Source organism: Lactuca serriola, chromosome 6 (genome assembly GCF_051521515.1).
Source record: "Lactuca serriola cultivar US96UC23 chromosome 6, Lser_US96UC23_V15, whole genome shotgun sequence".
NCBI lineage: Eukaryota > Viridiplantae > Streptophyta > Magnoliopsida > Asterales > Asteraceae > Lactuca > Lactuca serriola.
In genome coordinates this window covers 434,954-459,802 of record NC_136413.1, presented here as the reverse complement: position 1 = coordinate 459,802, position 24,849 = coordinate 434,954, and the positions used below count along the sequence as shown (strand labels likewise).

At 35.6% G+C, this 24,849-nt stretch overlaps 3 long non-coding RNA genes across 4 annotated transcripts; all 3 read left to right on the top strand.

The window, feature by feature from the left end:
* Positions 1-17,736: 17,736 nt before the first annotated feature.
* On the top strand, positions 17,737-19,142 carry LOC145058428 (uncharacterized). The gene is made up of 4 exons (XR_013686387.1): positions 17,737-18,097; positions 18,201-18,375; positions 18,640-18,788; positions 18,895-19,142. It is a non-coding gene; the product is annotated as an uncharacterized LOC145058428 (long non-coding RNA).
* A 227-nt stretch (positions 19,143-19,369) lies between these two features.
* Positions 19,370-21,797, top strand: LOC145058429 (uncharacterized). The gene is made up of 3 exons (XR_013686388.1): positions 19,370-20,085; positions 20,179-20,274; positions 21,692-21,797. It is a non-coding gene; the product is annotated as an uncharacterized LOC145058429 (long non-coding RNA).
* Positions 21,798-21,901: 104 nt separating this feature from the next.
* On the top strand, positions 21,902-23,802 carry LOC145058796 (uncharacterized). 2 transcript variants are annotated; one of them, XR_013686525.1, is made up of 7 exons: positions 21,902-22,020; positions 22,086-22,339; positions 22,582-22,720; positions 22,833-22,942; positions 23,031-23,101; positions 23,458-23,565; positions 23,636-23,802. It is a non-coding gene; the product is annotated as an uncharacterized LOC145058796 (long non-coding RNA). The 2 variants fall into 2 exon arrangements; XR_013686524.1 differs by having other exon boundaries at positions 22,805-22,942.
* Positions 23,803-24,849: the final 1,047 nt, after the last annotated feature.

Genomic DNA, 24,849 nt, shown 5'->3' with positions numbered 1-24,849 from the left:
AAAAAAAAATTCATACATGCATTCATAAAAAAACATATGGATATAAAGATCATAAGTAAAAGTATATTACTTTTTAACGGGAGTAATCTAAATGAAAGTTGTAGTAGACTAAAATATAAACACATGAATATAAAGATCGTATGAATAAGTTATGATGTTCAGAACACATGACCTAAGCAACCAAGTAGTAGAGCTCACGATGGACATAAGCATAAAAAGTCTCAATCACCTCATTAATGATTGTCCCACGTAGGATCGTTAGAAAAACATAAAGAAATCATTAATAAGTACTGAATGAGTACAAAAACAAAAATGACTTATTTTGCAACAAAAAAATATTAAGGACTAAATGTGTATACAAATATTAAGGACTAAATGTGTACAAAGTAAGAAATATATTACCCTATTATGTCATTTTTACCGGCTAACATGGAATAGTCGGTCATAAGAACGGAATGTGTACAGTTTTACAAGTTGAAGGGGGTAAATGTGCACAAAAAAAACTCAGTGATAAAATGTGTACAAATCGAAAAATAAATTACCCTTTTAATTCATTATCCTAATGTTGTATTATTCTATTAAATTAGAGAGCTTGAATTTGAAAGTAATAATTTTGATAATGGATTCTTTTTTATTAGACTTTTAATATTGAACTTTATTATTACTTATAAATGTAACATCAAAATTATGATAAAATTTTTCATTTTTAAATCGTGAGTAATCGTTGTTTTCTGACAAATCAAAAATCAAAACCAAACATTTACAAAACATTTTTCTCAAAAATAGAAATCATATATCAGAGTGTCCCAAATCAGTATCATCATAACCAAGAGGATGTGCACGTTCACGCATTCAATTTCTCACAGTCATCTGAAGTACCTGAAACATAAAACTGAAACTATAAGTCAAAGCTTAATGAGTTCCCTTAAAGTACCACACACAATCAAATAGATAATCATATTGCATGTTGGGTCCACAACCTCCCGGTTGGATTACCCTGGCCTACAACCTCTCGGTTGGATTATCTTGGCCTACAACCTCCCAGCTAGGTTACTGTCACACCCCCAAACCAGAACAGCGGAATCCTTCGAGGGCGGATGACTTCATGTAGTATCGTAACAGTTGAATACATAGTAAAGAAAGTAAAACAACCATCATATATATAATTTAAAAGTTACATTGTTGAATGTTACTTGTTTCAAAACAAATTACAATACGATAACAAAATGAGTTTTAAACCGATGCCTTAGCGTCACTTCTCCAAAAGCTGAAGTTTACCTGTATTACTGAATCCCTAAGAAATACAAGTAGATTTGAAAGAGTATATCAACATTTAAACTGCTGAGTTCATAACTATTTAATGTCAATGTTTGTATAAATTTGAATGAAATTGTTTGTAGATGTTTGAAAACTCCTAGAAAATCTCATATTTCCTACTAGTATAAAAGTAGTCTTCTACCAAGACCCGACTTTTTTGAATGTTTGCTTCTAGAAATTCTATATTTTTCCATAAGTGTGTGGTAGTTTATAAGTTCCAAAACTGTAATGCAATAGTGTTTTTCATGCCTAGAATAGTAGATTTATGTATGTATAAAATCACTAAGGCATTTGATAACCCCGTAAATCAACGTGTTTTTAATACTCCATATGAGTTTTATAACCATGCTATTGACCCAGACTACATGTAACAACGTTCTTCAGGCGTTGGAATGTTATGACGTTTGTCACTCCAGACCTGTTGGTCTAACTGTAGCTAACAGTTTAGGTGCGGGATTGTCAATCTCATATAGATCTTTACACAAGTATCACGTTCTCCCTACAAGAGATTATAGTATATAATACATGACTTTAACTGCATACTTGAATGTACATGAAGTTGAATGTCTCACAAAACTTAGTATCAAATAGATTTACGTATAAAGAGTTCAATCGTTCTTGTATATGAAAGTATTTCCTTGATATAGTACTTATAGTATGTAAAATCTCATGAATATCTAGTAAACTATACCTATTATAGTTTTTCCAAAAGTCTGATTCGTTCGTATGATAAACCCTAGTGTAGTGTCGACTTTGTATGTAAAGTATAACATTTGTAATAACATTATTGAACATTTATACTCAAAATATAAATAAAGTGTTTGATATTTATATAACAACCTGTTTCATTCCAAAAAGACAAGTGTTATCGTGATATGTTGTATGAGAATGTTTCCGTACGATTGTTATAAATCACATATGATTTATTATATAAGAAAAGTATAGCAAAAGATTGATGTTTTTCACGCGAGGATAACCGTGTGTGTACTTGTATTCCCCCCCCCCCCCCCTTTTAAAAGTGTATAAAAGCATTTACAAAACATTTGAAAACGTAGTTATAGGGGTTTGAACTCACTTTATAGAATGAAGAAGGTGAGACGATAACCGACCAGAACTTCGACTTGAGAAAGTTGATTTCTCAGGAATCTCGGGAGTGTAAAATCTTCCTTCGGAACTTGGATGTGAAGACCGGGGCTTCGGGATGGCTTCGAGGGTTTAAACACAGAGTTTCGGCACGAGAAAGAAGAGAATTGAGCAATGAAACCCGGCACCCTTTGAGCTCTATTTATAGCCCAATTTTTAGGTCCCACGTCATGGCAAAAGGGTTGCCCACGTCGTGGAATCGATCCTACCCCCTTCCATGGACGAGACGTTTGCTGCCAAGCCTGAAAACCCACCAGTCATGGTCCCACGTTGTGACCATCTGTGCCACATCGTGGCCAGCCTGAGAGCCTCGGATTTTATGTCTCGAACTTGTAAAATTCATAACATCCGCATACGAGCTCCGTTTTCGACGTTCTATATATGCACGCGTAGGTGAGAATATGCTCTACAACTCTTGTTTAGACTTCGTCGGCTAATTTTGGATTTATTTTTAATTAATTATTTTTAACAGGCCGGGACACAAAAAATCTGTCATAAATCCATAACTTCTTCATCCGACGTTCGTTTTCTTCAGACTTTTTACCGTTGCGCTACTATTGTTGAGTTCTTCGATTTTCATTTAGGTTGTTTCGGCTAAAAGTCTCTCGATCTCTATTTCGAGTTTTTAGTTGTCTACTACTATACTTGGAACTTGGAAAAATCATAACTTCCTCATACGAAGTCAGACATGGACGCGCTTTTCACGTACGTTTACGGTTTAATGATATCTACAATTTTCATTTAGATACCTAAGGCTAAAAAAATTTGTATTGAAACTTCGCGTTTTACGTTTAACAGTATTGAAGGTTTTGCTGTGAATCTTAGGTTTGTCTTAACTTCTTCGTTATAACTCAGATTTTAGTGTTCTCTATATTTCTGAAACCCTTGACACGATATCTATCATTTATGGAATCCAGTAAAGACTTTTGAACATTTTATTTTTGGCGATAATTTCATTATATCAAAAGAGATTACAATTCTGGAGTTTTTAGGTCATTACATTGATTCGAAATATCGGGTTGTCACATCATCCCCCTGTTAGAGGGAATTTCGTCCCGAAATTAAATGTAAGGTAAATATTTGTGGATTAGGGAGAGAGATGCGGGTACTTTTGTTTCATTTGATCTTCGCGCTCCCAAGTATATTCAGGTCCCCGCTTTGCATTCTAGCGGACCTTCACAATGGGTATGCAACTTTGTTTTGTTCTTTTAATTTCCCTATCCATGACCTCAATTGGTTCCTCTATAAAAGTGGAGACTCTCATTGATTTCGATTTCGTCTAGAGGGACGAAGAGGGTCTCATCGGACAAACATTTCTTCAAGTTTGACACATGAAAGGTAGGATGTACGTTATTGAGTTCCCGTGGTAGTCGAAGTTTGTATGCTACCGAGCCGATCCTTGCAAGGATCTCGAATGGTCCAATATACCTTGGATTTAGCTTTCCACGCTTTCCGAAGTGTATCAAGCCCCCCCACCCCAAGGTGTGACTTTCGAAAGAACGCGGTCTCCCACCTGGAATTCCAAAAGTTTCCTTCTCTTGTCAGCGTAGCTTTTCTGTCGGTCTCTAGAGGCTTTCAATCGTTCACGAATCTGAACAATCTTATTTGTCGTTTCCTGAATGATCTTTAGACCTTCAGAGCAATTTCCACTGCCCCTAACTCCAGATCGTGTGTTGTATAGCTGGCTTCGAGTGTCTTAAGTTGACGGAAGGCATAGGCAATGACCTGACCTCGTTGCATCAAAATACAACCAAGCCCTTGATTGGATGCATCGCAGTAGACCACGAAGTCTTCTATTCCTTCTGGGAGGCATAGTATCGGTGCGGTGCATAAGGCTCACTTCCGCATTTGGAACGCTTTCTCTTGCTCCTCTTCCTAGTCAAGGGCCACGCCCTTCTGGGTCAAAGTCGTAAGAGGTTTTGCAATTTGAGAGAAGTTCTGAATGAACCTACGATAGTAGCCAGGAAGGCCTAGAAATTGGTGAATTTCTGTAGGCGTCTTCGGTGCTGACCAGTTCTCAATGGCTTTGATTTTGGAAGGGTCGACATGAATTCCCTCTTCACTAACAACGTGACCCAGGAATTCAACTCTTCGAATCCAAAACTCGCATTTAGAGAACTTCGCGTAGAGCTTCTCTGATCGTAATGGTTCCAAGATCTGACGTAGATGCTTACTATGCTCTTCCTTACTAAGAGAGTAGATAAGTATGTCGTCTATGAAGACAATGATGAACTGATTCAAGTAAGGACGACATGCCCTATTCATTAAGTTTATGAATAATGCGGTCGCATTGGTCAATCTGAATGGCATCACTAAAAATTTGTAGTTTCTGTAACGAGTTCGGAAGACTGTCTTCGGGACATCCTCCTCTAGCACTCGTAACTGATGATACTTGGATCTCAGATTTATCTTTGAAAAGTAACTCAGCCATTGAAGTTGGTCGAACAAATCATCTATGAGAGGAAGAGTGTAACGATTCTTAACGGTAAGCTTGTTGAGCTCTCCGTAGTCGATGCACATACGAAACGATCTGTCTTTCTTCTTGAAGAACAAGGCCGGTGCTCCCCATGGTGAGAGGCTTGGTCTTATAAATCCCTTGCTGATCAGTTCATTAAGTTGATCGGATAGTTATTGCATCTCAGTTGGTGCTAGACGATAGGGCGAGTTGGCTACTGGGGTAGCCCCTGGAAATAAGTCGATTTTGAACTCGACTTTGACGTCGAGGAGCTCATCCTGGAAATTCTTCTGGAAGGATGTCGTAAAAATCCAAAAGAAAGTACGATTACTCATGAAGTAAGGAAAAAGGATAGGTACTTCTGTTCTATCTGTATCTCTTGTCTTGATCAGTGGGAAAGGCATTTGTTTAGCTCCTAAGTTTATTCGCATGGCATCGCGATCACTCGTAGTCTTGAGTAGTCTCCGTCCTAAAGTTCATATTAGAAGTCATATTTGGTTCATCAATCACAGCTTCGCGTATACGAGTCGTATATAATTAAGATTGAAAAGGCCGTAGAGTAAATGATTCTTCTCTAAGCTCATATCCATACAAGGAAAAGAAGTTAAAGCGGAATCATCAATTCTAAGCCTGTAGAACCATGATTATATACCACCCTTGCGTATACATTCCTCAGCGATAGATTTAACAGTACGAGTCTTCGGATTGAACTTGACGTACTGTATGAGTGGTATTCCGGAGAGGTTTGTTGAGGTTTCTTCGGGAAGGATCCGAAACATAAGATACTCTACGCATGAGTACCTTAGAGTTCTGGAATGACGGCTTTGCTAGAAAGGCGATTACAGGGAAAAGAAATTGGCGCACGAAACTGGCATTGTGAGGATCGAATTAACTCAAGTTAAATGATAATGTCAGACTACTCAGAATAAAAGGCGTTAGACTAGTTTAGAAAGGTGTTATAAAAACATAACGATGCAACTTTGACAGAGTTTCAGTACTTTAGTTTTATCTACAAGACTACTTCTACGAATAAGGTATACTACAAAAAGCAAGTACACGCAGCATGAGAGTCCCTTGACTGACGTGATCTCGCAAAAAGATATGACTCGAGTTGCACTAGTTTTTGAAAGTTTATAAGTCTACTATAACGACACGCCCTAGTATTTCAACATGGGTCTGGAGTAGTCTCTCCTGTAGCAGTGATCCTTAGTATCTTTCCGTCTGTGACAGAGTTCTTTGTTATTGGACAATCCTTCTTGATATGTCCTAACTCACCGCATAAATGACATATTTGGCTTGCACCAGCATCGGTGGTGGAAGTGATGTGTCGGGTCGGAGTTATATGGACACAAGTGCTTTCGTTGTTCCTCCCTTTTGGACAATTCCTTTTATAGTGTCCGGTTTCACCACAACCATAGCAAGTCGGGCTGCCCCGATGCTAGTGGCTTGGAAGATGGTTCGTGTGGGCGCTCTACAGACACGAGTAGTGTGCCCCATTCGATTGCAATTATTGCATTGCAAATCACGGCAGACTCCATTATGATGAAAATTACATTTTTCACACTTCGGGAGTGTTCCCTCATATGGTTTGATCGGTGCTGAAGTGGCAGGGGTCGCCACTTGTTGCTATTGCATGGCAAGTCTTTGAGATCGCTTGCGCTCCTTTTGGGCTTGACGCTTCGTTTATTATACTTAAATTTGTGGATTTGGGTGTTTGTAACAGTTACCATTTGTTGATTCCCGGATTGTTACAAAATTTTGAACTGTCAACACCTTTTACAGCCTCGATTGTGTTACCAACGTTGAAGTGTGCAAGGACAGCTGTCATGGCAGCTGTTACCGCGGCTTGGAAGGTGGCGGCGTCTATATGAAGGATCGGGGTTTCGTTGTTCGGTTGACTATTTCTGGATGACGACATGATTCTGTTATACGACAAGAAGAGGAGTTTGTGAGTGATTATGGTCGGTCCTAGATGTATTCTACTCGTTCATGTAAATGTATATTTTTAGTTTTGTTAAACTGTTCTCGATGGTTTGACCTACATCCCTATGATGCAGTATTGGTAAAGAGTTGAAGTAAGTTCGTAGAATGGTCGCTAGACGATTGCATTTTTGAACTAGGCTATCATTGGTTGGTGGATAACATGATCCAACCTTCGACAAGAATTGGAAGTGATGCATGAGCTAATTTACCACATCTCAATAATTTGACGAAACTGATGTTTAGATAGAATTCTAACGACAGTAGAATGAAATTATTTGAACAAGGATTGTCACAAAAATTGTTGGATAAGGTGTCTAAGTCCATAACTATTTCTGGTATGTACTTGACCCGACCCGGCATGGTCCATTTGGGTTGCATGACATCATGCATTTGGATAGACTAAATGAGGGAAATAACATTTGTGGTTTATTAATATATTATAAGTTCTAATATATTAATAGTATTATTTAATTAGTATTGATCAATAATTAATTTGGAATTAATTAAGTGATCAAAAGATAACTAATTAAATATATGGGTTGATTATGTAAATCATCCATAATTTGTATAGTGGGCTAAAAGGCTCCATGGATTATCAAGTTGGGTTAAACCCATAGGATGCTCCATGGATGCCCCATGGGAGTTACTATTGGATTAGTGTCTAAGTCCATAACTATTTTGGTATGTACTTGACCCGATGGTGCATGGTCCTTTTAGGTTGCCTTCATTAAAGCAACTTGATAGGATGAATTACGGAGAGAAATGATTAATTATGATTTATTAATATATTATGAGAATAATATATTAAAGAAGAAATCATATTGTTTAATTAATATTAGTCAAGAATTAATAAGAATTAAGTTTGTGGCTAAAAGACATTAATTAAACTTAAGGGACTAAAACTGTCAATTGTATAATAGTTGAATATTCGGGTAATGGACTCCATATTAGAGGAGTGGACGAATTCTATGGGGGAAACCCATTAGAAATCATCCAAGGCCTTTAAGAAAGGAGTCCATGGATTGCTTAGGGCCTAAGCATCCAAATTAGGGTTTCCTTGTTAAATAACCCTAATAGCCTTACTATTTAAGGACCCCTTGGGCACCAAAAAACGTGGGCAACTGAATCCTTAGGGTTTCTACATGTTTTTGGGTGTCTTCTCTCTCCTTATTCTTCATCCTCTTGCTCTTGGTGTTTGTGAGCCATTAGAGGAGTGACAGTTGTGACTCTAAGCTTTCTAAAGTCAATACAATAAGGATTTGAGATTGTTATTGCAACATAACAATCAAGGTAATATCTTAAACCTATTTCTTATGTTAATATGATTACTTGTATGCTAGAATTGGGGTTTTAAAGTCTTGGATAAATAGCATGTACAATAGAGAAACCTAGATCCAAACATTAGGGTTTGTATGAGCACATAGGATGTTCTTATGGCTAAAACCCATCAGTGGTATCAGAGCCTTGATTGGTTTCTATTGTATTGATGCCTTGGTTATTTGTTCAAGCCTTAAAAAATCGACTTTTTGCCTCCTGCCTGATGAACTCGGCGAGTCCCATTGTGGACTCGGCGAGTCCATAGGGGTACTCGGCGAGTTTGAGCGTCAGAAGGAGGGGATTTCGGGATTTCTTGTTGTTTTACTCATGGATACATGCCTTATCTGTTTTAGATCATTAAAATCCGATTTTATGCATATTTTTTAGTATATCCTTGATTAAACAAAAGATAATTACCAATTGATTGGATAATAACTTCCTTATATGATTAAAGTTGATTATTTGTATTAATTGGGTAACTTAGTTTGCAAGAAATTAAAATTTGGTCAAATATAGATAATGATAAAATAAATTGTTTAATTTATATTATTTGTTATTTGATCCTTGTGTTATGAAAAGTTTCAATTTTTCCCCTTTAGGTTTTATAGTTTAAATTTGAAATCAAAAGTTTTGTTTTGAAATTTAAATAGTTGAAACCCTAATGTTTTGAAAAAGGTTTCAAAACTTGCCCTCAAGTTTTGGAATTTAAATTTTGATTGAAAAGTTTGATTTTGAAATATTTAAATTCTAAACCCAAATGTTTTGAAATGTTTCAAACTTACCCTCAAGTTTTGGAATTTAAAAGTTGATTAAACGTTTAATTTAGGAATGTTAAATTGTAAAACCCTAGTATTGTTTTGAAAAGTTCAAATCACACCCTTATGGTTTTATTAATTAATTAAAGTGTATAATTAAAAGAGATTTAGTAAATCCATAAAGTTTTGGTGTACAATTTAATTAAATTAAAAGTATAATTATTAAATTAGACCACCTAGTATTATAAAAGTGTAAAATACACCCTATACTATATATAACATTAAAAGTCCAACATTATATATATGTATGAGTAAAAGTCAGTCTTACCGTTAGTAGGCCTCATTCACGAAGCTGGTCTATAAGGGTGTTTAAGGAAATTGTCTATAAAATGACGATTGAATGGGTATCCACTCTTATCCACCGCACTCTTGACTAGTGGAGGGTCGTTAGCCGAACGGGTAGGATAGGACAGAAACCTTCCATTATAAGTATAATGAAGTATAAAAGTAACTAAATGCTTTTTCAAAATTCTCAATCTTAATTACTTTAGGCAAAAGTGAATTGATGCAATTCCATGAAATTACACTTTATACCCTTGCGAAGACGCTAGTGGAGCGTGTGTGGTTAACCGGCACACTAAATGGTTCTAAGCAAAGGTAGCAAAGGGTGACTCAATGTTTGTCATAGTTCAGTGGAGCATGTGTGGTTTACCGGCACATCGAATATGTGACTGTAACATGTGAGGGCACCATGTAGATTTGCATGGTTATTCACACCCGCTTTGTGATCCTCGGCATCCCAATCACAAACTAGAGGGGCATATTGAGATTTAAACATGCCATTGAAAAGGTTCAATGAATCTCAAAGGATCTAGGAGTTTTCATAGATTTAAAACTTAAATTTCTTTTTCGTTTTTAATGGTGGAAATTAGTGAATCGTCATTCACTTACCTTCAAATATTCTGCAACTAGATTACGGCATCCCTTTTTTAGGTTGTAGCGTATTGTGTTGTGTCCTAGCCTTAATATCTCATTTGGGTGATTTATTAAGGACTCAATCAATCAACTAACTTGAATTTGTTTTCTCCCGTTTTGTAGATGTCAAAGTACGACAACTATGGTCTTCCCAAATCCCGTGGAACAAGCATTCCACATGAAGATGATATTCCACGATTCGATCGAGGAACAAGAAATCATGCTTCACTTCCTCCTCCACCTCCCGTTGATCTCCCTAACCCACAAGATCGAAGAATTGAAAGGTTCAATGTCACTAAAGCCCTATTGGAAATGAAACATGAAGATGGTAAACCCGTGTGTGCCCACGTTCTAGGAATGAAATCATACATCGATAGGTTGATAATGTTGGGTGTGTCGTTCCCTGATAAGTTGGCTGCGAACTGGGTTCTGCAGTCACTTCCTGAATCATATAATGAGTTCAAAAGAAAGTATTATATGATGGATCATGACAAAAACGTCATTGACCTAACTTACATGCTCATTGTTGCTGAATCAGAAATGATTTGGCAAAGCGATGGAGCGTATTTGTTGGGAAAGTCAACCAACCATGCTTCCGAGGACGTTCTAGGAGAAATGACCTGCGTTTGCTGCCAAGAGAAAGGGCGTTGGATACAAGTCTGCCCTAAGAGCCTGGAGAGTCCAGAAGATGGGAGAGTCAAAGAGTATGGTTGTGCTTCAGGTAAAATCCACTATCTAACTTTATTAAGTTCCTATTCGTTGATTCTTAATACATGATCTGATAAGATTGCATTTGAATGTTTTGCAGGATCAGTGAAAAGAGAGGAAGCTTGATGAAAGAGCAAGATGAGTCTAATCACGAAGAAATGGATCTCGATCGCATGGATTCGAAGATTAGATTTTGAGCTTAGAAAGTTATGATAGAGTTGTTAGGAATATTTGATTACATAGTTTTTCAGTTGATTTTGCATTGTAAGGACAAATGTTTTCCGCTGCTGTTATAAATAAAAATAAATTTTGGTTTGACTCATTTATTTATTTAGTTATTTCCTTGCAATAAAATCGTTATGAAAAATTGATGTTTGCATATTTCTACAATAAATGGATGTGATTCTTAATTATGTTAATTGTGGAAATGTCAAGAATTTACCAAATAGGGAGAGTTTCCCATCGCCCAAGTTTCAATTGGACAGAAACTTGGAATCATGCAACTTGGTTGCACGATGAATGAGAAATTTCATATTTGGAAATTAGACTAAGTCGTTGACAAAGTGTCAAGTGAAGGACTAGGAGATCGAGTACACAAAGTTATGTGTTGATCAAGTCCACCACAAGAGTAACAAAAATATTCGTTTAGTAAATATGATTATATTTATAAGATTAAGTGTAATTCTGAATTGATTGAAAAGGTTTAAATCAATAGCAGAACGAATATGAAGAATCAAGTAGGCAGAAAGATAAAAGGTTCTCTATTCTAAGAAGGGAGAGTACTTTTTATGATGAGTCTTAATGATTAAGAACCATATCTCAATTGATCCTCTAAGTAAATCTTAGTACAATTGTATGTCTAAGAAGAGGAATTAAGAATTGATGAAATGGTTAAATCAAAGAAGTCAATCATACTTCGTTCCAAAACAAGTCTTAGAGTTAAGATTGTGACATTGACTGACAAGTCTTAAGAAGGTTTACAATATTCATCAAGTGTAGAATTTGGAAAAGGATTTTCTTATTTTCGTACATTTGAAATTGGAAAGTTGTGATGTCTTGGATAAGACAAAGACCAACTAGGACCAATTTTATATGGTGTTTTGTCTTGATAAAAGCTACACTAACTCTTGAATATTTATTTGTCAAGAAATGTTTATTGACAAGAAAATCTTATATGTCAAGGAGTCAGTGGGAGTCTTAATGGTCTTGAAAAAGTTTAAGAACTAATCAAGAATAAACCTTATCGATCATCACTAGCACACGATTTGAGGTTTATAACCTATCTTGTTGACACTATCTTCTGCGGTTCCATATTAAGTTAATTAAGCATGTGAGTCCTATAAGTTCTCATTTGAGTGCATAAAAGGCAAGGACCTTAATCAATGAAAAGTACATTGATGGGAAATGGTGAGCTGCTTAACTACTTGGAAGACATGGTGGGCAGCCATGTTACCATAAGGCAAGAAATCAAGATTAAGAAAGTTCAGTCCATATGAGTTTGAATTTGTCATAAACTTTTTTTTTTAACAAATTCACATGGATAGGAACGTATACACCATTAAAATCGAAGTGTCATAAGATTTCCTCCTTCATTAAAACGACTGTGAGGAAATGCTTTCACTAAGGAGGATTTTAAGAAGATAGTGATTGTGAAATTGTATTCTCGAATTCGATTATGGTTAAGGTATCCCTTTCCGTGATTCGAATTGTGAGATTTGGCAATTAGTCTGAATTGTTTAAGACACACATATGAGCTATCTAAGGAAAAGGCGTATAAGTTTAAGAATCCTTAATAAAAGATTATCAAAGCATTGGGTATTAGAAATATGAACTTAAAGAAATTCAATAGGCATTGTTATTTCTGAAAGTTAAGTTGTTTCTGAATACGTGTCAAAGCTAGTGGGAGCATAAGTGTTATGTTGATAATAATCATCATGATAGTGGGAGCATAAAAGTTGTGTTGGTATGATTATTAAGGCAAGTATTGCAAGTTAGCAATATTAATTATAGAAAACAAGAGTCATACTTTGCAAAGTAGTAAGGATGTAAAGTTGTTTTTCTATAATTAAGGGAGAGAATATTATGCTTCATTTCAAATCTAAAGGCTTAGGTTGTGGAATGTTAATATTTTTAGTCAAAGATACATAGTGTGTTCTTAAATTTCGATTATGATTACGGCATTCCTCTTCATAGTTCGAAATGTGAGAACGTAGCACATAAAATATTATGGCAGAAGATTGATAAAGTATTAAATCTTCATGTAAGACATTATGCATCGTGTCCCGTACGCTTTGGCTATAAGATCGAATTGCAAATGCTATAATATTTGACCATTCTAAAATTTTCCAAATGTCCAGCACATTTAGAGGGAAAAGGACAAGAATCGGTTTTGACTAAGATAATTAAACAACTATCAAAGGACGATCCAAAGCTTGCTGAGGATTGATCGCTTGTGACTAGTTGGAAGTATGATATTGGATGGAGCGTATCGACATTATTATGAATAGACAAGATTCTATTAAGAATGAGTTGTGATATGGTAAGTATGAAAAGCTTTCCATATTGGGAGTTGGATATTGAGAATCAATGTCTAGATTAGAAACTTTTATGCAAAAGGATGTTCAAAGGAATGTACTTTGAGTGAGAGACATCACATCTACGGAATTGTCTTGTAAAAATTTCCGATAGAGAGCTTTGTAATATCATTGGTAATAGTCATTGTGACTTTAGTGCAGTGACATTACGAAAGGATCATCGCATAAAATGTTAGAATCTAACATATTCTATAAGTGGCAAGAATTTGATATTCTTTCACTTGTGAAAAGGATTAGGAGTTGTGAAATGAGTGAGATTGGAAATGTGTTCATTTGATCTATTTCACAAAGTAAGAACCATAGGTAAACATTGTGTGCATGAGCATGGGACAAGTGTAATAATTCAAGTAAGAAGTTGATTACCCGAAAAAACAAATAATGAGTAATCGATATGGTGATAAATAAAAGGTGTTTTATTTATACCCAAAGGTTTGAGGCCATATGGGATTAGTATTATTCTTGTGTTTCACTTTGCATGTTTTGACTTCCTGAATAATTTAATTGGTTAAGGACAGTCAAATTATTCAAACAGACCACAGTCGTTCATATGTTGGAAGTAGATATGAAAGAAGACTGTCGTGAATTGGTGTGTGGATTGTCTAAAGAGTATTAGACATAAGCAATTGTTTGTTACAATGTTCATGAGTGCTTATGAATATGATTTGAGCATTGGATTAAACCCACGCTCACTTGGATCACTTCATGGATTTCATCACGAGTGATTGGTGAGACGATAACATCTTATATTCTTGAAACCAAGATGTGTGAGTTGTATCTTGCGAGTCGGTTGCACATTGATAATATGTAAACGCACCAGTAACTTGGTATTATAAAACATATTATTGTGTGTGATTTGGTGAGTAAGTGCAAGCGAGCATTGAGTCAAAGTTTATCCGTTCCTTTTATCCAAAGTAGGATAAAAGCGATATCTGTGGGCCCCTCGATGATTTAGTGATGACACCTAAGCGCTTGGCCAAGCCGGGACTAAATTGATGTGTTCAATTGTAGTCTGTTGTCAGTCGTTATAAATCTGAATTCGGGAAACAGCATATAGACAGAGAGAATGATTTAGATCCATGTCTCAATCTATATGATAATATCTAGAATGGAGGAATATATGATCCCTTATCTAAAGGACAAGCGTATCTGATAAGATCAGAGTAGACAGTGGCTTTGGAAAGCTACGATTACAGATCAGGATCTGAAGTCATACGCATAATAGTTATTAGACTTATCCAAGTGGGAGACTGTTGGATTAGTGTCTAAGTCCATAACTATTTTGGTATGTACTTGACCCGATGGTGCATGGTCCTTTTGGGTTGCCTTCATCAAAGCAACTTGATAGGATGAATTATGGAGAGAAATGATTAATTATGATTTATTAATATATTATGAGAATAATATATTAAAGGAGAAATCATATTGCTTAATTAATATTATTCAAGAATTAATAAGAATTAAGTTTGTGGCTAAAAGACATTAATTAAACTTAAGGGACTAAAACTGTCAATTGTATGATAGTTGAATATTGGGCTAATGGACTCCATATTAGAGGAGTGGAAGAATTCTATGGGGGAAACCCATTAGAAATCGTCCTAGGCCTTTAAGAAAGGAGTCCATGGATTGCTTAGGGCCTAAGCATCCAAATTAGGGTTTCCTTGTTAGATAACCCTAATAGCCTTACTATTTAAGGACCCCTTGGGCACCAAAAAACGTGGGCAACTGAATCCTTAGGGTTTCTACATGTTTTTGGGTGTCTTCTCTCTCCTTATTCTTCATCCTCTTGCTCTTGGTGTTTGTGAGCCATTGGAGGAGTGACATTTGTGACTCTAAGCTTTCTAAAGTCAATACAAAAAGGATATGAGATTGTTATTGCAACACAACAATCAAGGTAATATCTTAAACCTATTTCTTATGTTAATATGATTACTTGTATGCTAGAATTAGGGTTTTAAAGTCTTTGATGAATAGCATGTACAATAGAGAAACCTAGATCCAAGCATTAGGGTTTGTATGAGCACATAGGATGTTCTTATGGCTAAAACCCATCAATTACAAACCCATGGGTCATGGAAATGAAGAGTCATGACACATTAGGTTTTACATGGTGTAACCCTAGATGTGTCACATTATATAAGTAACACCTTCTCCACCAAAATCGGCTACACAAGAACATAAGAGAGCTAGGCCGATTTTACAAGGGTGTGCATTCTCTCAAAAGTCATTCCAAGGCATTTGGTGTTGTGTGAAGCATTTGAGGAATCACACTTGGGGTGCTAGGCTCACAAGGTTTCAAGGAATCAAAATCAACTACAAGATATGTAATTCTTGCCATCCTTTTAGGATAAAAGTTCCCCATGTATGCTAGATAGGATTATGAACCTTGGAAACCATATTTTGCATGTATTTTAGACAAACATAGATCCAAGGTTTTTTTAGGGTTGCATGTACACTTAGGGGTGTTAGAATGCTCAAAACCCATCAATGGTATTAGAGCCTAGGCTTGTTTGTGAATACTTGATGCAAAACAGTGTTGAAAGTCGATTTTTTGTTGTCTGCTCAGGGGACTCGACGAGTCCATGGGGAGGACTTGACGAGTCCAAGTGAAAATGCAACCAACATGGCGAGTTAGTTCGTGCACTCGACGAGTTGGACATGTAGAATGCAGAAATTCGATTTGTGCTGCTGGAAATGGACTAGAAACATTACCCTAAACTATTTTGGTGTTATAAAACTTGTTTTAGATGGTGTAATGGTTGTTCTAATCCATTTACAATGGCTAATATCATTTTTTCTTGATTATATGTGTTCATATGTTCTTGAAACTTTGATATGAATATTCATGTTCTTATGAGTTTTTAATAGATCATAGGAATTACTTGTTTAAATGTTTAATTCATGATCTTTATGTGTTTTAATGCAGTCCATAACTTGTCCTCAAGTTATGGGTCACTACTAGAAAATAGGCCTTTAATGACGCGCAATTTCTGACACGCACGGATTTACGATATGTAAAAGTGTGTGAGGTAAAAATAATCTCATGTCTTCAAAATTTTGAAGGATTTAGGACGCGCGTTTTTTGCGCGCCCTACAATTTGTGTCAGAATAAAAACACGGAGGGCGCTTAATATAAAATGTGCGTCATCTCAGCATGTCGCTTTATAATTTTTTAACGCACCGCACGTTTTTAATAGCCTTGGGGGGAAATGGAATCCCCAAAAATTAAAACAACCCCCCCATTCGATCCAATCTCAGTCTCCCTTATTCCCTTTGCTGATGCCTCCACCTTCTGCCGTTGAATTAGCAAGAAAGAAGCCCTATGGCCTTCGTCTTCACCCACCTCCAGCACCCCCAAGCCTTCTTCGATCATCCATCACAATCAAAGCTTTCTCTACAAGAAAACCTCCAACTACATCCTCCACATTAAGAAAAAACCCTAATTGGCAGCCACATTTTGACGTCAGGTACCCTTGGGATGAAAGCCTAATTGGTGGCCACATTTCTACGTTGGGGTCCCCTAGGGCTTTTTCTGTTAGGGCCGATTGCTCATATTTAGTTCATACATCCCCTCTAACCAAACCCTTAGCAACCTAAAACAACCCTAATCTTCTGTTCGTTCGTCTTGGCGGCTAGAAAAGGAGTTGTTCAAGTCTTTGTATGAGGCTATCGGATTTTTGAGTCACCGTCGAGGGAGGAGAAGGAAGAGGACCTCGGGAAAAAAATTTCTCCAGCCTAAGGTATCGATGCCTATTCTTTTCTTCTCCTTCTTTTATGTTTTCCCCGCGAAGCACCACCTAACACCATGGTCGGCAGCCTAGGCTTCTGGCGTTTTTCTCTGCCACCACCCATCAGCATTAAGTGGTTATGCTTGTATGTGTGGGTGCTATAATGTGTATGGTATTCAGATTCATATTCTAATTCATTAGCTTGTGTGTACATGATTTTTTTTCTTTTTGTCCACCACTGTGAACCACCATAAGACCACCACCGGTGACCTCCTGTCGCCGGTGTGTGACACCTCCTGCCACCATGGGTAGGTGGATCTGGATTATGTGTTTGCAATATGTTATGTGAACTTTTCAATGTTAAATTTAAGAGAATCATGTATGTCATTAGTTTCTATTAATCGTATGTGTTGACTTCAAGATCTGTTTCTCCAGTGTTGTTTATACGCATATATATATATATATATATATATATATATATTACGTGTGTGTGTGCCTGCCTCTAGATTTACAGTTCATTGAAGAATACATGTATGTACTAAAAATGTGTGAAATGCATTGTGGTGATGGTGGCATAGTTATGGCCCTGTCATCCCAGCAACAAGTGGGTTGGGTTGTGTACATAGTTTGGCTATGGATGGGTATAAGCAAAAGTAAATAAGTGACGTAGTTTGTCCTTGTAAGAAATACAGGCAGCCTTATAAAAAATCTGTTGATGTTCATTTTGTGGTATAATGAATCTGTAGTATCTCTTTCAAGGAGGTCGAAAAGGGAAGAAGAGAGCATCTTTGGTGAGATGGATTTCATGAGTACCATAATTACTCAAGATGATGGATATAGCATATCTAAAGGAAAAGGAGCTGAAACAAAAAGTAGTAGCAGTAGCAGAAAGAAAATGAACCATAATATTAATATTAATAATAATAGTAATAAAGAAAAGATGAAAACATCATCATCATGTAATGTGCAAGGCAAAGATTGGTTCCTCTGAGCCAAGTTGTAGCATCAGAGGGCTTAAATCATCTCCGAAATCTTAAGTAGGACAAATCAGTCTCTGAAATCTTCAAGCAGAAGCCTGTGCTGCAGAAGCTGTTGCTTCAGGGGAATCTGATGCTCCTGATGTTGGTAAGTAAGTTTCAGATTTCCTTTTTTTGGTCTAATAACAAAACAAACATCCTAAAATTTTGGTTTTTATAAATACCATTACTACTCTTTCTTTTGATACCAGTTTCTACAGTTGGAATTGTAATCCTGCCACATCCTGCTGATGGGTATGGTGCAGAAACAGAAGCAGAACCATCTCGATTGAAATGGCCCATAAAACCGGTATCATAGAGTCCGACTTCTTCGATTCCTTCGAGGATTCATTGTTTGATGCTCCGCTAAAGGAATTTATCCCAGATGTAACTACAATTTCAACATTCTTTTATACTTTACTTTAAGTGCAAGAAATATAGCAACCTTCTTCTTCTTCCATCTATTTCTTTCTTTATTACATAGTTGAAGTTGTTTGTCCCATTGCTGAGATTTCTGATAACAAGTTGGTTGCTGTTGATGCTAAGTTATATATATATATATATATATATATATATATATATATCAAAAGTTGAAAATTAAAAAGAGTTAAGTATGTTGTGTTTAATTAAAGTGTTGTTGACTTGTTGTAGGATCTTTATCTCCTATTGGGGGCTCTGGTAGTTTCCTTGAAGGAGATGATAACAACATCAGACTGAATGCTGAAGCAATTCGCTCAGCACTGAATGAGATGGACCCACTACTACCACTGTGGACTCCACATTACCTGATGGAAATGGAAGTAAGTTTATTTAAGTCTCTCCTTTAAGATGTTAAATATTTTTGTTGCATATATTTAGGAAAATTAGTTTATTTTTTTAATTTTTAATTTGTGTGTGTGTGTGCAGAATATAGACTCATTGGGCTAGTGAGCCACATAGGCAGCAACATACAGTGTGGGCATTATGTAGCCCACGTGTACAAAGAAGGAAGATGGGCTAATGTGTACAACGTCCAAAAAATATTCTTTGGATTGATGAAATTGAAGAAGTAATGGAATCATTCATTCCTTTCTATACAAATTCCTAACTTTTTTTTTCTTCTTTGTGTTATTATTATTCAGTTGACTGTGGCAAGCATAAAGATGAATAGGCCTGAAATTGCTGAAAATGCAGTAAAAGTTGCTGAAAGAAGAATAGAAAGAGACAAATGGCCCAAATATTATGACACCAAAAGAGGAAGATTTATCGGGAAACAAGCACGCCTTTTTCAAACATGGTCAATTGCAGGATACATTGTTGCAAAACAACTACTTGCAAATCCAGATGCTGCAAATTCCATGATTATGTTTGACTCCTACAGATTCATGAAAAAATAGATATAGCCAAACCAAACCTACTTGATGAGTTTAACTTTGCAGGGAAAGCAGGGCAGTAAGCACTGAATCACTTTGTGTCATTTCAGGGAAATTGGTATGTTTGACTCATAAAGATTCATGTTTTGTCCTTATTTTGAGGTTTCATTTCGGTTTTGTTCCTCCTTACTCGCACTATGAGTTGAAGTCCTTTAAACCTTGGAAAATGATTACTTTGTGCTTACTCTTATATGTTTTTTTATAAAATGTTTTTAACAAATATAAATTTAAGGGTGAAATGGCCATTTTACATGGGTCTAACGGACTTCAACTCACGGGATGAGAGAGAGGCGCAAAACTGAAATAAGACGTTGAAATAGGGACCAAAAATGTAATAAAAAGATCCCTTTTTGGAGCTAAACCAAAGAAAATATTTTTCTTTCTTTTTTGGATTCATTTTATTTCGAGATGTCTATTGTTGTCCAGTGCAAAAGGTAATCATTTACTTTTGGTTGATGTTTACGATTACAAGATACAAATGTGCCTATATTTTAGGATTGAATAAAATGTATTGATTTTTTTTGGTAGCTTTGGAGACAAAGATTTGGATTTAAGGCTGGCTAATCCCCTTCATCTTCAGAATCTTCTAAAAGACCCTAGATTCTTGGACTCTCGAATAGTGTTGTTACATGCATCCTACCCTTTTTCAAGAGAAGCATCACATTTGGCATCCATATATCATCAGGTCAAAATTTTAAAATGAAAGGATAAATAAGTGAGATCCTAATTCTGAGATCAATATATGAGGTTATAAAAGAAGTGGCATAATCGATTTCAGGTTTACCTTGACTTTGGTTTGGCAATTCCAAAGCTTAGTGTCCATGGCATGATATCAACAGTGAAAGAACTTTTAGAGTTAGCGCCAATAAAAAAGGTGATAATGAGATTTTTCTTACATTTAAAATATTTATTTCCGTTTCCATTTCTTTTTCTATTTCTTGTGTTTGTTTTAAGTCTATCTTTTTGAATACGTGTCATTTGATTAAACTCATTTTTTTATGTTGGACCAAAATGGTATATACAACTGATGTTCAGCACCGATGGATGTGCATTTCCTGAAACGTTTTACTTAGGTTTGTGAAACCTGAACTATAATCGATTATTTATTTATTTATTTCAGTACATATATAACGAGGGTATTTTGGTCTTCTAATATAAATAAAAAAACAGAACTGAATATCTCCCACCCTCCCATTGGAATAGTGATATCCATCAAACATGTACTTTGAAGGATTTTGATGACACAATTGAATTATGTCCATCTGGCAACTAGAAACGCCATGGAATGGAATCTTGAATTCCAATTCCGCCGGATTTTGCGAATATAACAAGAGGAATTTAAAAGAGATGTTGGCATGACAGGTGCAAAGAGGGAACGAGAAGTTTTTTTCTCTATTCTACGTGATGCATGCAATGAGGGTGATCTCTCGATTCCTGAAGCTCTTGAAGCTGTTACTGATATCTTTTCTGAAAATTCAAAAAAATTCTACAAGATTGATAGTGATGCCACATCTAGGGTTCTTAGACATGTTTCTGACACCTTAAAAAAGTCCAATAATCAGGAGCTTAACTCTACACAACAAGAGATTGTTCTTGTTCGTGTTTTATGGATAGATGCTTCCGGACAACACCGATGCCGTGTAGTGATTTTATATTTCCTACACTCACTTTTTTCACTATCTTGTGTCATTGTTACAATAATGTTTCCAAAATGTACTTACATTTCTATAATCAAAAGCAAAATGTACCTTTTGTTTTATCTACTATAATAGCATGCACTTACATATTTTGCTACTGATATAGGCTTTGTACTTTATTTGTTTGATATTGCTATTATTGGTAAATAATTGTAACTACATTGCTATTTTGGATAATAATTATAAGTACATTGCTATTTATTATGTGTGAAGAAAATGATAACACATTGCTAGTTATATGGGTAAAGTAAAGTATATTGCCAAAGATTGTATATAAATTGAGGTCATTACTGGATAAGTAGATAGTAATAATACATGCTGTTAGATATATTTAAAGTATAGGGTTTCCTAGTATTTTTTTGATTTGTATCAGAGCCTCTGTTCATGAAACCTTAGCCAAAACCATAGTTGCCGCGTCTGCTCCTGTTTCTTGTAATCTATGTGGTCGACGACTCCTGTTCCGCCCCTGAAACCTAGTTACCACCATCACAAACTTCGAGGCCATTGCAGTTGATTACTTCTTTCATTCTTTTTTTTTTAAATAATAAGTTTTGCACCATTAAAATTAAATGTTGATTGCTAATAAATTTACAGGTGGAAAACCATTGTTGAAGTTAAACAGGATTCTAAGGCCTGGGGGTGTTTTTATCTGGTCTGCTACACCAGTCTATCGTGATGATGAAAGAGATAAAAAAAGTTTGGGAATGTGTGTATACAAATTGCGCTAAACTTGTTTTTTTTCATGTAGTTTCATTAATAAATTGTTATCCTAAATTTTTTCTTTTAAAATTCCTGCAGCCATGATTGTTCTGACTGAATCTATTTGCTGGAAAGTAGTGGCAAAAAGCTTCTTCCTGTTATGAATCACGTAAAGTAAAAAATCCACCTATATGTGATGAGGATGCACATGCAAAAACTTCATGGTAGATGACATCATTTTTCTACCATCATCATCATCATGATAATCATCATCTTCATTTTTATATAGGTATACACCCCTTGATGGCTGTATTTCAAGAATCCCTACAACAACCACATGAATCCAATTACACCACTGCATAACCAAATAACTTGCATTAAAAAAATATCTTTCTTTATTTTTTGTTTCTGCCATGTTATAAATAACACCACCAGGCCTTAAAGGTTTTGTTAACATCTCAATGAAAGGCCTTTCCACAAGCTCTTGAGCGGGACCCACAGGATCAGAAGAATCAACGATTACAGCATCGTACTTTCCTTCTGGTATGTTCCTTATAAACTCAACAACTATTGTAAATAATTATATAAAAATTAGATACCAAAGGGGCCAAATTTGCAGTTTACTCTAGTTATAAAAGTAGGGGCAAAATGGTCATTTTACAAAACCGAGTTACCGAAAAAAGACCTCGAAATAGGGACCAAAAATGAAGAAAAAAAGATTCCCTTTTTGGTTTAATCTTTGTTATATTTCCTTCAAAACTGATATCATCTAATATGTTGAATAGGTGTCGTTTTCTGGTTCAACTCATCCTCCCAATTCATAGTCACTAGATGATCTTCCAAAAACTGTGGTTCAGTTACTTAACCAGGGTTCAAATGTCATGTCAATGGACTTCCATCCTCAACACCAAACTATTCCCTTAGGTTGGTCCTCAATCTATTTGCTTCAATTCCTAACAATTTCTCAAATTGATTTAATCTTTTGTATCCTCCTTCCTTTAAAAACAGAGGTAATGAGATTGTTCATGGCTTTAAGCTGGAAAAAATGTTGGTGAAATAAGCATTTGGGAGATTGGAACTCAAGAAAGAATGGTGCATAAACCCTTCAAGGTTTGGGATTTATCTACTTGTTCAATGCCTTTTCAGGTAAGCTTCTATTACTTATTCTATCATTTTTAACTATTTTGTAAACTGGCGTAACTTTAACATGAATTATCATCAAATTCATGTCTAGACAACTTTGGTAAAGGATGCAGCAGTATCTGTGAACCGTTGCATATGGGGACCAGATAGATCAAATACTTGGTATAATTTATAAAATTTCTAAATTAACTTTTAATAATCTTGTGCGAGTGTATTAATTTTTTAATTCCTACCATAGATGTGGCCTTTTCCAAGCACATTGTTCAGATATATACATCAATACTTGGTATAATTTATAAAATTTCTAAATTCCCAACTTTTTTTTTATGAAAACATCAATCTTGCAGAGCAAGCAGGACTATAGATACAGAATAACTGTGTAATTGTAGAAAATTTGTTATCCTAGAGTTCCATAGATAGTGTCAAATTGTTCTTGCATATGCTACAACTTAAATGGGATCTTACTTAACTTACCAATGTTTTCACTTAATTTACCAATGTTTTTATATTTATGATAGATTGGTCCTTTAAAATGTTGGCGAGGTGGGTTATGCCTTTCAAGATCTATTGGAGATAGAGATGTTGGGGAGTTCATTATTCCAGTCCCTCATGTCAAACAAGTGAAGGTTAGTATAGTAATTAAACTCAATTTATTCCTCACTTTGTTAACAACTTTTATTTATTCATGATCTTCAGCTATCTTCTGCTGGTGGGCGGCTTGTAATTTCAAGTGATGGAGTCTGGGATGCTCTTTCCACTAAATCAGCTCTGGAATGCAGTCCCGGATTGGCTCCGGAATCAGCAGCAACACAAATTGTCAAAGTACGGAAACAAAAAAATGTCAAATTTGTAATAAAATATTATGCAAAGGATTCTATTTTTTGTATATGATATTTTGTATGACATTAAATTTTATGAAATGAATTATATTTTTTGTATATGATATTTTATTTTCTATTATGAGGCATTAAATGCAAATTTAATTTGAAAATTAGTAAATCTATAAAAAATATATTTTTTTAAACATTTAAAATTATGATACGCAAAAATGTGTGTCATCTTAATTTATGACATGCCCTTTCTAGACAGGGGCTTTCTTGATACGCATTGCGTGTCATTAACACGCGCGTCGTAAGGTTACGACACACGAATGCGTGTCGTCTTCCTTTATGACATGGCCTTCCTTGATACGCATTGCGTGTCGTAAACGCGTGTCGTAACTGCGCGTCGTAAATGAGCGTTGTAAATGTGCGTCGTCTTTCTTTATGACAGGGCCTTCATTGACGCGCATTTGCGTGTCGTCTGAGCCTTTTACGACGCGCAATGAGCGTCGTAAAAGGCTGTCTTTCTAGTAGTGGATAACCAAAAGTCTCTTTGTGTTAAAAGCCATTAAAAGAACACATAAGTTATAAAATGAAGAGTCTTCATTTTAATGACTAATAAGTTATGAATGTGAAAGGTTTTGTAAAGTTCCAAAACTTGCCCTCACGTTTTGGAACATGTAAAGTCACTTAATAAACTTTAGTTCCAACCCTTAGATTTTTACAAGTTAAAAATAAACCCTTATACTTTATAATATTATAAGTTAATAATATACATACATACATATATATATATATATATATATATATATATATATATATATATATAAGATCAAGTCGTCTTACCGCTAGTATGCCTCATTCACGAAGTCGGTCTATAAGGGGGGTATAAGGTTGTTGCCTATAAAATGGCAACTTAATGGGTGTCCACTCTCACCCACCGCTTCCTTGATCGGTGGAGGGTCGTTAGCCGAATGGGTAGGACAAGGACTTATAAACTTTCATTAAAAGTATAATGAATATTATAAAGTAACTAAATGTTTTATTAAATTCCCAATCTTAGTTACTTTAGGAAAAATGTGAATAAGG